We start from the raw sequence: 17,299 nt of genomic DNA, 5'->3' as shown, positions 1-17,299 counted from the left end.
TGTACTCTTAATGGTGAGAACCTCTCCCATGTGTAGTTTGTTGCATCTTCTGATGTGGGGGTCTCACTCTCCAGTGTCACATGTGAATTAACACCTAGCCCTTGTTCTGCCATGAAAATTCTTATGGGAGAAAGTACAGAGGTTGTTTTCTCATTGCCTTCCCTCTGGATTGTGATTTGTATTGTTAAATCCCTGATTTAACTTTTCCATCTTTTGATGACATTTGATCCTTTAAAAAACAAAAAGAGTACTTGTGGCACCTTAGAGACTAACCAAGGTGCCACAAGTACTCCTTTTCTTTTTGCAAATACAGACTAACACGGCTGTTACTCTGAAACATTTCATCCTTTGAGGGTCCCACGATGCTCCCCAGACATTATCCACTCAAAACCATTGGCACTTCCAGAGGGATAGCCACATTACTTGAATGCCACATTACTTGAATGCCATTCAACATCCAGTGAACTGCTTTTCTTTGGTCCCTACCTTTTGAACTGTTGGCTCTATAAGGAGTTAGAACAACTATTGGTGTAGCTCTCAGAGTCACTAGAATAACAAGCCTTCCCACCATATCAAGCTGCAGTCCCCAGGGAAAAGTAAAATTGCAAAACATCAGAGGGAATCCTAAGTGGTCATTAGGTATTATAGACATCACCAAAAAGTTTCTTACTGAAATCATCTAAAATATATATTTCAGCACTTGAACACAATTAAATATATTAAAGAGAGAGCTTCAGATGTGATTTCCAAATTTGTTGCTTTTGTTAGTTTAAGTTGACCCTAGGGGTTAATTTCCACCACAGTGACTCAAGATTTTATGATTTTCACAGCAATAGGAGGCACACAGCTAAAGCACTATGTGTTGTCTTGAAAGTATATCCCCTTATTTTAACTTAATAGATGTGGAGAAGGCGGGGTTGTATTCCAGGAGAGATTAACATGGGGAAGCAAAGGAGAGCTAAAATACAAAATGAACCTGAAAATTTAATTCCTTTATACAAATGCTGTATCTTATGTAACATTGAATCTGAGATGTGTCTTTTGGGATAAGTCTAATATTACTAAAGGAATAGAGATATTATAAAACCAGGAAAATGACTTAGCAATTTAACATACCACAATACAGAAAATTACCAGATGTAGAAGCAAATTACCAGTATTGCCAGCGTGTCTTCTGCTTACGAATATCATGACAACTATGAACAATAATATGTAGGAAGTGGATGGATGAAACAGCAGAAAAGGCATGAAGAAAGCAGAAACACAGTCTTCTGAGGCATAGTGGTTGCTGTAAACTCACATGGGATTTTAAAAGTAAATCAGGAAACTATTGAACATGGAGAAGGTCAAAAGATGATTTCTAGGTAATTAGAATGAGAAATAGAGAAAGGTGTTTCACATAATTGTTCAGGATTGGGTTCCTATTTTTTTTTGAACATCAAATTCAATAAGAGTAAAAATTGAATGCACTCAGTACATTGAATACATTCCTTATAAAATGTCTCTCTTGTGGGCTCAATCAAGTTCTCACTGAAGACAATGGGATGTGTCAGTTGGCATCAATGCATATGAGGACAGGACTTGTATCTGACATGGGTTACATGAGCATATATATAAAAATAGTCATTTAACATCAGATGTTAAAATTATTTAGTAACAAATATAACTATAATAAGTCAAAATCATGTCACAAAAGGGTAAACTGATTCTAATTCTCTATTCTAAAGAGGTGATTTTGATATTAATTTGAGCTATGGATCCTTAATGAAGATCCTTTTTATTCCTATAGATCTACATAAGAGCTAGGTGAATAACTGATTTTTTTTCCATTGGCAATTCTGAAAAATTGACAGAAAAGAAGTTTGGGTTGAATAATATTTAAGCATGTGCTTAAAGTTAAGCATCTGCTTAAATATCCTTCCTGAATAGGAATGTTTTCCTTAACTGAATCCTCAGTCACTATTATAAAAAAGGCAAATCATTTAAAAATACCATTTAATAACTTATTTGAATAATATAGGTAAATATAGGCAAATTAATAAGAGACTGCATACATGAATTTTTCACAACCACATTGACATGAGAACCCAGGTCCCATTTTCAGACGCAACTTAGGCACTTGACAGGATAAGTCTCATTGAATTTCAGTGTGATTTTGGTGCTTACCGGTCAGATTTTCAAGTGTATTTAGATACCTAAAGTTGCAGATAGGCATCTAGTGGAATTTTCAAAACTCCGTAAAAATTTTAGATGTCTAATATCCATAGATTTCAATTAATTCAATTAAAACAATGGAAGTTAGGTACGTAATCTGCTTAGATGTTTTTAAAAATTGCACCAGGTCCAAGAACTTTAGGCACTTTTGAACATTTTATCCTTAGTCATTATCACTTCATTGAAAACAAGTATTTTTTATTTGTTATAATTTTCTCTGATGTTCTATTTTGATTTTTTTCTTTTCTTTTTCTTGACTTTTCTATATACAACACTTGGTGAAATATGCATTTCCTTGTCAAATTCCCATCCCTTTGGCTGATAATATTCGTTTAAGGGAAACTTATGAAGAATAGGATAAGAGGCACTTTTAAGAGTAAACAGATTAGATTACTATATTTTTTAAAGTACCAATCATGTCATGTAAATATAGCTTGTCCTTTTGTTCCTCTCAAGGAGAATTTCAATTTAGCAACATCCTCATCGTGAAGACTTGTGAGAAAGACGCACTAGTACAGTATTTTATAATGACCCAGTTACTGAACGGTAATTAATTGATTGCTTCATCAATGAAGTCTATCTAAACAAACTGTTGTATGGCCAGAAATTTTTAGCTTGAGCCTGTATAACATATTTGGGCTTTCAAAAACTATATAAAATGAGCTTGTGAATGGAATTGTTCATAAGCCTTGTTGTTCCATGTTCACCTTTTCAAGGTCATACCAGGGTTCCCTCCCCACTCTGAACTCTAGGGTACAGATGTGGGGACCCGCATGAAAGACCCCCTAAGCTTATTTCTACCATCTTAGGTTAAAAACTCCCCAAGGCACAAATTCTCCCTTTTACCTTGGATTAGGTAATACTGCCACCCACAAGTGATTTAGACAAACTCAGGGAAAGGATCACTTAGAGTTCCTACTCCCCACTAATAACCCCCTAAGCCCCCACACCCCCTTTCCTGGGGAGGCTTGAGAACAAACAAAATGAGCACAGACCAACCTTGGGGGTGTTTTTTAGGACACTAAAAAAAATCCCAATCAGATTCTAAAAGAAACAGAACTTTATTAGAAAGAAAAAAGGTAAAAGAAGCACCTCTGTAAAATTAGAATGGAAGACAATCTTACAGGGCAATCAGATTCAAAAACACAAACACAAACTGGGCCAAACTTTAAAGTTACAAAAATAAATCCAGGTATACACCTTCCTCTCAGCACAGAGAAAATCACAAGCCAAAACAAAAATAAGCTAACACATTCCCTTGCTAGTACTTACTAATTCTAATGGAGTTGGATTGCTTGCTTCCTTGATCTGTGTCTCGCAAGCACACAGAACAGACAAACCAAAACCTTCCCTCTCTCCTCTCCCCCAGATTTGAAAGTATCTTGTCCTCTTATTGTTCCTTTTGGTCAGGTGCCAGCCAGGTTACTTGAGTTTCATAACCCTTTACAGATAAAAGGATTTTGTGCCTCTGGCCCGGAGGGATTTGATAGTACTGTATACAGGAAGGTTGTTACCCTTCCCTTTATATTTATGACATCACCACCTCATTTTTTAAAATATTGGTTATTATTGTTTGTATGAATGTTCCTTTTCCATTCTCATCTCTTTTCTGCACTGCCAGATTTTTTAGGCAATAGCTACTGGTTAATATAACTGATGTATCAGTCTTCAGCTCTAGTACTTCATAACTTCAGACATCTAGTCCTTGGGGTTACATGGTCATATACAGACTTATCTATTATTCTTTCATTTTCTTACAGCTTCAGCTCATTTTAGAGTTTTAGAAATGACTGATCTGATGGTATATAATTCTCTGGGTTTCTGGTTGTTTGCATCATAAATTCTCAGTTCTGTTGGAAGACTGGCATTTCACATACATTTTTGTGGACATTCTTCTAATTCTGTTTTGTGTTATTATAGCTGTACTGGTGTTGCTTCAAGTACCTAATGTGTTTCTGTCTCTGATATTTAGTCTACATATTTGTTGTTCAGAGTTCCCTGCACAGAAATTCACTGTGCCTAAAAATCACAATGAACTTTTTAAAGGCAACAGGAAGGATATAATCTAAAATATTTTTGCAAAGCAAGAAATATTATTTAGAAATATGATTCTTAAAATAAAAGAAACCTGAAAAACACAGTAATATAATTCATAATTAAAACGTTTACATAAAAGTATGATTTATTCAAATGAAATATTTTGTTTAGTCTGATACATATTTAGCATTTTAAAGGTAAATGTAGCTTTTATTCTTTTAGGGAACTTCTTATTTTATGATTTAATTTAGGCCACAGGTGAGTAGTATCTCACTTGTCAAATAGCACTATTGACTTCAGTGTAACTACTCAAGGAGAAAGGAAAAGTTCAACATAAGTAGCAGTATCATAAACTGGACAAACTGTTGCCATATAGGCCTAATGCTCCCAACATCTCTCACAGTTATGTTAAGGAAACTAAAGAGGTATATTTGGCTTTGAGCATGACCCATTTTCATAACCTATTTTAACAGCTGCTTAAGGTTGTTTTAACTGCATACGTTCTTATGATTGGCTAAGCTACTTGAATAACAAGTTATGAAGTGGTAACCAAAAGCACAAGAAAAGGAATAAGTGGGAGGTATACAGGGAACATAACCTGTCTCACAGATGCATAGGAAATGTTGACTGACCACAAATGTGACATTAATATTTGATTATACAATATAAACGTAAACATTAACCAACCACAAAGGGCAAAAGGAAATGATTGGTTGAGAAGTATTATGCAGCTAACCACATACCCTAGTATTGTCTCTGTTGTTAAATAAGATCAAACTGTTCTGTCATTTTGTAAGTATGTCAAGTTGGAAACTTGGAATATTTTGGAACCTATGACTTAATATGTAGCTGACTAGACCATTGAGCACAAAGCTGACATTTGATAGTGATTGGACAGTTCTAGGTTTGTATCTAATGACAAGTGTAGAAAGAAGTAAATGAGTGAGGTCAAAACACATTATGACCATTTTGTACTGGTGCGAGCTGCATGCCTTGACTCCAGATAGGTAAATGTTGCCTTTCTATGGTTGTGCTGATCTAACTTTGGTTAGACCAATCTGACTAAATAAAAACAAATTGAGTTTGGCTATTTGTTGTCTTACTAATTAACAATATTAACTGAACTCGTGCTAACAACTCTTTATTAAGTTATTTAAGTTAACGGCAAGAGGCAACAAGCAAAGTGATGTGTCTGTATGCGCGTGTGTGTGTGTGTGTGTGTGTGTAACAATGAAAATAGTAAGGTTATATGGTCACTTACTAGAGATAATTTTGAAACAGGAATGGGGTGGGGTTTGGTGTCAATGAGGCCCTACTGTGACCACCACAATGAGCCCTGCGTGGTTCATACACATAGAGCAGGCCCATTCAAAAGATATTAGCATGTTATTGTTTTGCAAAAATCTGCCTCTCCTGCAGTCTACAGTGCACAGGTGATGTTAGGGAGCAGGGGATGTCTGAAGCTAGTGGATCTGTGACTACACGGATTCACCAATCAGCCCTCTTCATCATGTAAGGAAGTGCAGCAGTGACTAGGCCGACTGCAACCTTGAAGCTTTCCAGCACTTACTAGGTTGGGAGGAGGATTCCATCCCCTGTAATCCAGTGGTGCATCCCAATTATTTGGACTAAGTGACAGGTTCAGGTTTTATTATATTCATTGTAAATGTCCATTGACATTGTTGTTCGGTAGATGATTAATATTTTGCTTTGCAAAGTAGTTTCTCAAAACACTGAGGCCTTTAATTGTACTATAGCTTTATACTCAGTGTGAAATAGTCTTTTCTGATTGTGCTATTTTAACTTAAATAAAACTAATATAACTTTAACCAAACACGGTATGTGACATATTTTACATTGTCAGCAAACACAAAAAGTTGTTGTAAGTTTACTGCCTTTTCAATACTATTATTCACTGTTGAATGACTTATTTTTTTTATTTTTATGTTAGAGAATTTGGTTAAAATACATGCATTTATTGTTATAGCTGTGTATAATAGCAGTTGTGTTCATTTTGTTAACATTATCTAGTATTGTGCATATAATTTTGAGTTTTGTTAAGTAATAAATATTTGGATGTCTGCAGCTAGCAGATGGCAAAGGGTGAAACTCACTTCACCTGCATGGATACTGAAGCACACAATCCTCTTTGGCTCCACTAATATTACAGTACAGTAGTGAGAGTAGGTAGCCATCAGAGATATACAGTGCATTCTTACCCAATGGCAGAAAATAGAACCCTACTCCTCAATTTTTCTTTGAGTAGGAAGCCTCATTTCCCTGTTTTCTGTTTCATCTCTATGAAGTTCAGCATCCCCACAGAAGAGCTGATAGTGTCTGCTGCTTTCCATTGTACTGCTCTCAGCAAAAACCAAGCTTACAATATTTCACTTCTATTGAGGAACCAGGAAACACCACACATTGATTTCAAAGGGACTACTCACAGAGTAAGGGTTGAATCAGGCCCTTAGCAAGCTCTGATATCAGGCAGTCATAACCTCTGAAGACATCAGTTAAAGGCCTTTGCAGGTAAAGAGTATTTCCAAGCATAAAACATTTACCAGCTAAGAGTGTCCTCACTTAACTTTGTCATTTAACACATCTGTGTTTATCCCCATGGCAAATTCAAGTGGTTGAAACTGTAAATTAAGCTTTTCTATAATTCTCCAGGTACCTTTAACAATTTTTCCTGAGAGGATGTGCAGTTCATAGCAGTGTCAAAATATGTTCTTTTGTTCTCTTTTTGCACTTAATTTTTCCAGAAATATTTGGTTGGACAAAGTTTTACTGCCCAAAATTTGCAGAAAAATTGTAGTAAAATGTAGTAATATTATTTTAGTATTTAGTGTTCTACCTCCATTAGGCTCCTTGTAGGGAACTACAGTTCTTCAATACATATTTATAAATGTTTCCAAACTCCATGTCTTGTGTAGTTTCTCCCACTTCATGTAATTCGGCTGTTACTTTTTTTTATTTTAGCAAGACTCAAAGAAGGATGGGACATGTAAATGGATAATGACATCCAGGATGATAATAATGCTAACACATTTTGGAAGGGATACAAAACTAGAGCTGAGGAAATAATTCATTTTCTGATTTTATGTCAGTTCTGAAAAACTGGGGGGAGAAATTGGGTCAGATTGCTCTGAAAAAGTCAATTTCGGATTGAACAAAATGTATAATTTGACCTGATACATTTTTGTTTCTGAGAACATTTAAAGGGTTAGATTCACAACACAGCAGCAGGAGATTGCCAACCTTATAACATTTGGTCCAGTAGTTAGGGGGTTCTTTCGGTAGGTGGGAAACTCAGATTTAAATTCCTGCTCTTGAACAGAGATTTATACCTAGCTCTCCCCTTCTCTCAGGTACTTGCCCTACCCACGAGATTATAGATTGTTCTGAGGTAGGGTTATTTCCTCCTCCATTTTGTGAATCTAATCCCCTAGACGTTTTTTTTTGTCAAAAATATTTAGTGAATTTGTGTCAAATTCACAAATATCAATAGTTTCAGGTCAGCCAAAACTACCTTTTTTGTTTGTCTTTTTTAGTGAATAAACAATTCATCTAAAAATAATTCAACCTGCTCTATATGAAAACTCATGCTTCAGGGCTTAAAACAATCTCTAAATATTAAGGATTATGACAAGACCTTTTAGGTTGCACATCTACTTGCTGTGGGATTTTTTGCTCCTTCCTCTGAAACAGGTAGTGCTGGCTACTGTCAGGCTATTGGACTAGATGGACTATGGATCTGATCAGCCTGGCAATTCCTATGTTCCTATTCTGAAAATTATACCTGTTTCCTGCATGGATGAGAATTGGTACATACTTCTACTAGAAGTTTTTATAGTAATTTATATTTGCACAGTTTAATTCAAGTGTATATTCTACCCACCTGTAGCTTTTTTGATAGGAATCATCTTTGTTGTCCTAAACACGTTAGCAATTTCTTTACAGCAATAACATCTTTTCAGTGAAAAAATGCCCAGAACTGAATGTAATATTTCAGACAAAGTCTATTTGGTGCTTTGTATAATACTACGTTATTTGATTTGTACTCTGCTTTTTTATTGAGGCATCCTAGTGTTCTGTTAGCTATTTTTACTGCAACAATATATTGACCTCAAGGACTTTGCTGCTATAACCCCTAGTCCCTTTGCTGGTCAATATGCTTCATGACTCTTCCATTTAACATGTACCTTCTATTATGTGTTGAAACATCAACACTTGAAAGAACAGATGCCAGTACAGAAACTGAAGCAGAAACTAGTAGCAGTACAGTTAACCCCTGCAGGCATATGATATATGTTTCACAAATTAGAACATCTATGATCTTGTGAATGTACTATATGTTGCAGGTCTTTACATTCTTGTCAGTTGAAAAATAAGTAATAGAAATAGACTTCATCCCTGAGAAGCTTACAATACATGTACCATTCATGGGGGTAACTATATTTTCTGTTTGCTCACACAGTCTTTCCAATGATTCAAAGTTTTCTTTATCTACTTTAATTGATCCTATACAAATAAATATTTAATTTTGTATTATCAGCAAGCTATCATATCATAAACTGAAAGTTTCATTCAAATCATATATCAATATCTATCTATATATATACACACACACCTACACACACACCCACACATCTGGAGGGGGTTTGAAATCAACAAGCTTGAAATTTTCCTAGCTGGAAATTTTGAATCCATATATATATATATATATATATATATATATATATATATATATATATATATATATATATATATATATATATATATATATATATATATATATATATATGATGGATTCAAAACCCCTCCAGGTAGGTAAATAATCACATATAGCCCCTTGGATTTTTTCCTCTGTTTGAATGCATCTGGTAGACTATTTGTGAATTAATTAGGGCTGTCTGAATAATATTTGGGCAGTTTCTCCTACCATTTAGCATATCAGTTATTTACAAATCTATTCCTTTACAATTTAGTAGCACCCAAAAGTATGGTAGTTACTTTACATAAGGCAGAAAGTATCTGCCCCGGAGCTCACAATAAAATTTAGATGTGTCGTAATTAGGGATGAAACATGAGAGTTACAGCAACATGTTCGCACAGTAACTCAGCTTAGGCATGTGCACATCTTGGGAGTTATACATCTTATAGGCTGTGGAGTTAGAGGTAGCGGAGACCTCCATGCCATGCCCCAGCACACCAAGTTGCACTCAAATTTGGCCTGCTTGCCACATTGTCATCATGAAGCGGTGGCTGGGCTAAACCCCGTGACCCCGCATGCCTGGTCACAACACCAGTCATTCAGATTTGGTGGGGTAGATGTACAGGCTCGTGGCCAAAGGAGGTGAGGCAGTGAGAGGAGTGGGACAACTGAGAAGAGAAGAGAGTTAGGTGTGGGAGTGGGGCATAAATATGCCCTCCAACTTTAAATGGTGTTCCACAGCATCTCTATATATTATAGGTAGGGCTGGTGTTATGGACTATTATTAAGGTTGCCTGACACTTCACATTATAAGAGCCTTTTTTTCAGTTGCTTATAACTTTGCCTAACCTTAACCATTCGGACTGAAATTTTCCATACTGGGAGTTTGCCTCTGGCTGAATTGTTATGGAATACTGCAGCCCAAATTGTTCAACCATTTCCTATAAGAAAGCTAGGGAAACATATTATTTTTGCCCATGTTAAAAATAATCTAGTGACCTTTTTTCTGAGGGATTAAGGATTTAAAATTTGTCGGGGGGGAGGGTGACCATTGTGTAATTCTGTGCCTTTTGTCATTCCTGTGAAAATCCATCCAAGTTTAGCCAAGTTACAAGCCTTTGAAAAATTGAAGTTGGGACATGCTCAGTAGACTTGTGAGATCTTCACAGCAAAATTGGAATGAGCAGGACTTTTCCTTCAATTGATGGAAAAGTCATGGTCATTCCAATGTAATGTACTTTACATTCCAATGTAAAGTAATGGTCTCAAGTTGCAGTGGAGGAGGTTTAGGTTGGATATTAGGAAAAACTTTTTCACTAGGAGGGTGGTGAAACACTGGAATGTGTTACCTAGGGAGGTGGTAGAATCTCCTTCCTTAGAAGTTTTTAAGGTCAGGCTTGACAAACCCCTGCTGGGATGATTTAATTGGGGATTGGTCCTGCTTTGAGCAGGGGGTTGGACTAGATGACCTCCTGAGGTCCCTTCCAACCCTGATATTCTATGATTCTATGATTCTGTGATGCTGTTGGCTGCTGCAGACTGGGCCAGGGTAAGGTTCCAGGACGGAGAGCTGGGAGCCTGTCTCTCCTGTGCTCTCTGTGCTCCACCTCCCCCCCCCCACAACACACACACACACACACACACAGAAATGCCGGGCCCAGCCAAGACACAGGAGGAAGATCGCTGGTTCCAATGCATAGGGGACAAGAGTTCAACCCATGAGAGCAGGGAGACTATATTAGAACAACGTATCAAGGTCAAGGATACTGGGAGGCTGAAAGGGGGAAAAGGGAAGCTGTGTCTGGGAGTTGGGCTGCGGAAACTGGAACTGACTGGACAAGGAAAATGGAACTAGAAGCCCAGGAGGGAAAAGGAGGAAAAGGGCGTGGGGACAAATGTGGCAGGGTGTGGGGTGGGGGGCAAGGAGAGACTGAGATAAGATAGGAGCTAGGGGGAGACTGGGAGTAGCTGAATTAGGAGACTGTGACTGGGAACCAGGCTGGGTGGTGGGGGGATCTGACAAGGAACCAGGGAATGTGGGGAGAACTGGGGCTATCTGTACAAGGGAAGAAGGATGGGGACAAGAAGCTGGGAATGGGAAACTGGAAATGGTTTGGTGGAAGAAGTGACTGGGACTGGGAGGGAAGGGATCAGTAGACTGGGAATGGGATGAGTCTGGAGGGGTAAAATGACAACTTGTTTGGCAAGAAGACTGCGACTTGGATGTGAAGTTTGAGGAGTGGAGACAGGAACTGTCCAGGTTAGGAGAATGGGCCTTGTATGAGGAGTCAGAGGAAGAGAAGAGACAGCAATGGGACAGGTTGGAGGTGACACAGCAGAAGAGGCAAGATTGTGGGGAGTGGGTAGAAGAATCTGTGCACCCTACTGCACACTACCGTCCAGAGCCTGGGACCCAAGATTTCTGTGTATCACCATTCCTCTTCTGTCACCAAATATCTGTGAAAGACATTAGAAAAGTGGGTGTCTCACCCACCTCTAGCTCTATGTCTAGTCCAACCAGAGCAGTGGTTCTCAAACTTTTGTACTGGTGACCCCTTTCACACAGCAAGCCTCTGAGTGTGACACCCCTTATAAATTCAAAAAACACTTTTTTGTATATTTAACACCATTATAAATGCTGGAGGCAAAGTGGGGTTTGGGGTGGAAGTTGAGAGCTCATGACCTCCCATGTAATAACCTCATGACCCCCTGAGGGGTCCTGACCCCCAGTTTGAGAACCCTTGACTGGAGGATGACAATGTAATGCTGCTATGGATTATTCTATTAGACCAAGTGACAGATATCTTTGTGGTAGATCTAAAGATTTCAACCTTGCTGATGACCCCTATGGCTGTCAACATGATGCCACATGATGGAATTATTGTGTTGTGGATTTTTTGTTTGAGTTTGCTTTTTTAAAAACATAACATTGTAAACTTGCAGCCTTAATTCGATCCCTCTGTGTGTATGCTTTATGATACAATATTTAATTACATGATCAGATACTGTCCTTTTCCACAGGACCTCTGCCACTTTCAGTGCACAAAATGGAGCTGCTCTGGCCTGACATGTCTCAAATTAGCCATCCAAATTAGTAGATACTTTAAACCTTAATCTCTCTGTCCCATTGGTAAAATGGGAATACTATCACCCTCTAATCTCATTGTGGTGTTGTGAAAATCATTTCATTAATATTTGTGAAAAAGTGAGATACTATAGTGATGAGTGCCATAGAAAAGCCCATAAGGATTTTTATAATTCTGTCTTCAAAGCACAGTTTGAATAGTGTGCTCTAAATGAGACTTAGGGCCACCTATTGAATGAATCAAAAATAAAATATTGCATAGATGCTCATTAAATGAATGAGGTGCTCATTCTGCACCACAAATGTTGTAGGATTCTGAGGGGGAAAAACAGCATGTGATCTCTAATTAAAAATTGTATTATAATGCACATGCACTAAGGGACCACATTAAGGTTGCATAGGTATTTCCTAATTTTGAGTATTTGGCTTTATTAATATTCATTTATTTATTTTTGTATTAGTGTGGCATCTAGGAATACTAGTGATGGACCAAGACCACATTGTGCTAGGTACTTTACAAACATAGAACAAAAAGGTCATCCCTGCCCCAAGGAGCTTACAATCTAAGTTGCAAATGTGATAATGTTAATTGAACATATCTTTTTTGTGTTTAGTGAAAAATTTGGCTCAGTCTTATTTCTGGAACTGCAACTGGCATCTCAGTAATACACTTAAGGAAGAAAGTGATTATTAACTGATGTTAAGTAGCAGAGGATAGCAGTCTCATATTCCAGAGTAGGGAATGCAAGGCATCATGAAATTTACAAGGTGCAGAAATACTTTTGGGACAATCACAAGTGCGGCATCAAGGTTGGCAACAGTGCAAAGGAGACTGAGCAAGATGATGCTCAAATACACTATGTCATTTTTTTTTTTCGTCACACAACAGGCACTTTACTTGTGAATGCATTTTCATCATGCAACCTGCACTAGAATTAATGTATATCTGGGCATCTAGAGTTGGCAGCTGTTAGCAATATAACCTGTCATCAGACCACTGCTAAAACTATTATTTCCATCTTCATTTCTCTTGGCCTTAATTCTTTTGAGTTATAAGAATGCAGGTTATCTGGAAGTGGCCCTGTCCTTTTCAGTGATATTTGGGCCACATACTATGCACCCAAACTCTCTGTGACATTGCTGGGCATTGTTTGTTCAGGTTGAGATACACCATAGTGGCTCCTAAATCACCCTCAGCTGTCAGCCACTTGTGTAGGAGATATGGCCAGAGAACTGTGGATTTAACTGGAGATCTCTGCATATGGCTGTTCGTCTGCTCCAGGAACAATACATTTGGGCTTTGGTGGTTGGCACAGATTCATCACTATGGGACAAACAGGCATGTAAGGGCCCCTTAAAGCCACTTTTGCACCCATCCACTCTAAGTTTGTACTCAGTACAATAGTCCATAAATGGTCTGAATAATCTGACTTAGATTCTAAATTAAACAAACAAACAACCTATAAAATGTGTTCTATGAAAGCTTTAGATAATAGAGAGGAAAACATATTAAATGGGATAAGTAGTGAAGTAAATGGGACTCTGGGATGGGGGGCGTGTGCAGGGTCCATACTTACGGTTCTTTATAAAATGGGATTGAACCACAGGCAGTAAATGAAAGGAACAGTCACTTATATATCATGGTATCTACAGAACATTGGGGCTTTTTTTTGAGCCTTGTTATTCTCAGGCCTGGTCTACAGTATGGGATTAGGTTGAATTTAGCTGCGTTAGGTCGATTTTAAAATGAATGCGTCCACACAACCAACCCCGTTCCATCGACAGAGGGTATGTCTACACTACGAAATTAGGTCGAATTTATAGAAGTCATTTTTTTAGAAATCGTTTTTATATATTCGAGTGTGTGTGTCCCCACAGAAAATGCTCTAAGTGCATTAAGTGCATTAACTCGGCGGAGTGCTTCCACATTACTAAGGCTACAGTCGACTTCCGGAGTGTTGCACTGTGGGTAGCTATCCCACAGTTCCTGCAGTCTCCGGAAATGAGATTCAAAAGTTTGCTGTTCTTTTCCTGTCTACCCAGCCAGTGCATCTGAGTTGAGAGTGCTGTCCAGAGCGGTCACAATGGAGCACTCTGGGATAGCTCCTGGAGGCCAATACCGTCGAATTGTGTCCACAGTACCCCAAATTCGACCCGGCAAGGCCAATTTAAGCGCTAATCCACTTGTCAGGGGTGGTGTAAGGAAATTGATTTTAAGAGCCCTTTAAGTTGGAAAAAAAGGGCTTCATCGTGTGGACGGGTGCAGGTTTACATCAATTTAACGCTGCTAAATTCAACCTAAAGTCCCAGTGTAGACCAGGGCTTAAAGAGCTCTTAAAATCAACTTCTGTACTCCTCCCTGATGAGGGCAGTAGCGCTAAAATCAACCTTTTTGGGTCGAATTTGGGGTAGTGAGGAATTTGGGGTATTGGCCTCCGGGAGCTATCCCAGAGTGCTCCATTTTGACCACTCTGGACAGCACTTTGAACTCCGATGCACTATCCAGGTACACAGGAAAAGCCCCGGGAAATTTTGAATTTCATTTCCTGCTTGGTCAGTGTGGTGAACTCAGCAGCACAGGTGACCATGCAGTCCCCCCTGAATCACAAACGAGATCCAGCATGGACCGAAAGGGAGACATTGGATCTGATTGCTGTAATGGGAGAAGCATCTGTGTAGGCAGAACTCCAATCAAAAAGAAGAAATGCAAATATATTTGCCAAAATCTCACAGGGCATATTGGAGAGAGGCTACAACAGGGACACACAGCAGTGCCGTGTGAAAGTTACGGTGCTGAGGCAAAAGAAAAAGGAGGCAAATGGTCGCTCCGGTTCAGAGTCCCATACATGCTGCTTCTGTGATCAGCTGCATGGCATTCTAGGAGGGGACCCTACCACTACCCCACCACTGTCCGTGGATGCCTGAAAGGGGGGAGTCTCACGCAACACGGAGAAGGATTTTGTGGATAAGGAAGAGGAGGAGGAGGAGAATGCACAGCAGGCAAGCAGTGAACCTGTTCTCCCCAGCAGCCAGGACCTTTTCATCACCCTGGAGCCAATACCCTCCGAAGGCGGGATCCTGAACCCTGAAGCTGGAGAAGGCACTTCTGGTGAGTGCACATTTGTAACTACAGTACAGGGTTTAAAAGCAACAGTGTTTAATGTTTGATTTGCCCTGAAGAATTGGGATGAATTCACAGCCAGTACAGCTACTGTAAAGTCTGTTCACATGTCTGGGGATGGAGCTGGAATCCTCCAGGGACATCTCAGTGAAGCTCTCCTGGAGGTACTCTGAAAGTATTCTGGAATCATTGCAGCACAAATCATGGCAGCAAATGGTCCTGGGTTTTGGTTGCATTCAAGCAACATTTGGTCTGTATCTTTTTGCTTTAGCCTCAGGAGAGTGATATCATTCATGGTCACCTGATTGAAATAGGGGAATTTTTGTAAGGGAACAGTAAAAGGATCCTGTTCATGCTGGGCTATTTGCGCGTGGCTAAAAGGGATCATCCTGGAGAATAGCCACGTGGTGGGGTGGAGGGAGGTGTGTGCTGCACATCCACCAGAAAACTGCATCTCCTCCTTTTAAATGTGAAACCGAACCCATTGCTTGCTATGGGAAAGGATGGCACTGCAGTTTGAAACCATTCCCGCACGTTATGCTTAAGAAGCCAACCCCGCGTACCCTTTGCCTTACCATGGCTGCGCAGAAACCAAATTCTGTTGCCCAGCCATGTGTGATGTGTCACTATACCAGCAGGCACTCAATATAAAAGGAAAATGCGACCTTGTACTTAAAGCACATGTGCTGTCTGCTGTGAATTGCTTGAGTCACTGTGAAAGAATCTCCCTTTTGTTCTCAGAAGTGTATCATCTTAAATTTTACTCTCCCTTTTTATCTCCCCCCAGGTGCAAACGTTTCTAGGCTCCTCCATCATCTCTGTACCTGAGGTTATTGCAGATTAGAAGGCAAAAAAGCCCGCACTTGTGATGACATGTTTTCTGAGCTCATGCAGTTCTCCCACACTGATAGGGCACAGCTGAATGCATGGAGGCATTCAGTGTTAGAGGCTAGGAAAGCATTAAGTGAGCATGAATAGCAGAGGCAGGAGCGCAAAGAGCGGAGGCAGGAGGCAATGCTAAGCTAATGGGGGAGCAAACAGACATGATGAAGCATCTGGTGCAGCTGCAGGAAAGCCAACAAGAGCACAGACCCCCGCTGCATCCATTGTACAACCACCTGACCTCCTCCCCAAGTTCCATATCCTCCTCATCCAGATGTCCCAGAATGTGGGTGGGAGGCTCCAGGAACCCAGCCACTCCACTTCAGAGGATGGCGCAAGAAACAGAAGGCTGTCATTCAAACAGTTTGATTTGTAGTGTGGCTACAATAAGCAATGTGGCCTTGTCCTTCCCTTCTCCCCCACCCAACCCCACCCAGGCTACCTTGTCAGTTATCTTCCTTTATTTTAATTAATAAAGAAAGAATGCATGGTTTCAAAACAATAGTTACTTTATTTCAAAGGGGGGAGGGTGGTTGGCTTACAGGGAATTAAAATCAACAAAGCGGGCGGGTTTGTATCAAGGAGAAATACACACAACTGTCACACTGAAGCCTGGCCAGTCATGAAACTGGTTTTCAAAGCCTCTCTGATGCACAGAGCACCTTGCTGTGCTCTTCTAATCAACCTGGTGTCTGGCTGCTCAAAATCAGATGCCAGGTGATTTGCCTCAACCTCGCACCCCCTTACTCTCACAGATATTATGGAGCACACAGCAAGTAGCAATAACAAAGGGAATGTTGGTTGCACTGAGATCTGACCTAGTCAGCAAACAGTTCCAGTGAGCTTTTAAACATCCAAGGCACATTCTACCACCATTCTGCACTTGCTCAGTCTATAGTTGAACTGCTCCTTACTACTGTCCAGGCTGCCTGTGTATGGCTTCATGAGCCATGGGAGCAAGGAGCAGGCTGGGTCTCCAAGGATAACTATTGGCATTTCAACATCCCCAAGGGTAATTTTCTGGTCTGAGAAGTAAGTCCCTTCTTGCAGCTGCTTGAACAGCCCAGAGTTCCTAAAGATGCATGCCTTTCATGCACCTTTCCCGGCCATCCCACGTTGATGTCGGTGAAATGTCCCTTGTGATCCACCAGTGCTTGCAGAACCATTGGGAAGTACCCCTTGTGGTTTATGTACTGGTTGGCAAGGTGGTTCGGTGCCAAGATAGGGATATGTGTTCCGTCTATCA

This window comes from Lepidochelys kempii, chromosome 1 (genome assembly GCF_965140285.1).
Source record: "Lepidochelys kempii isolate rLepKem1 chromosome 1, rLepKem1.hap1, whole genome shotgun sequence".
Classification (NCBI taxonomy): domain Eukaryota; kingdom Metazoa; phylum Chordata; order Testudines; family Cheloniidae; genus Lepidochelys; species Lepidochelys kempii.
This window is presented reverse-complemented; position numbering follows the sequence as displayed.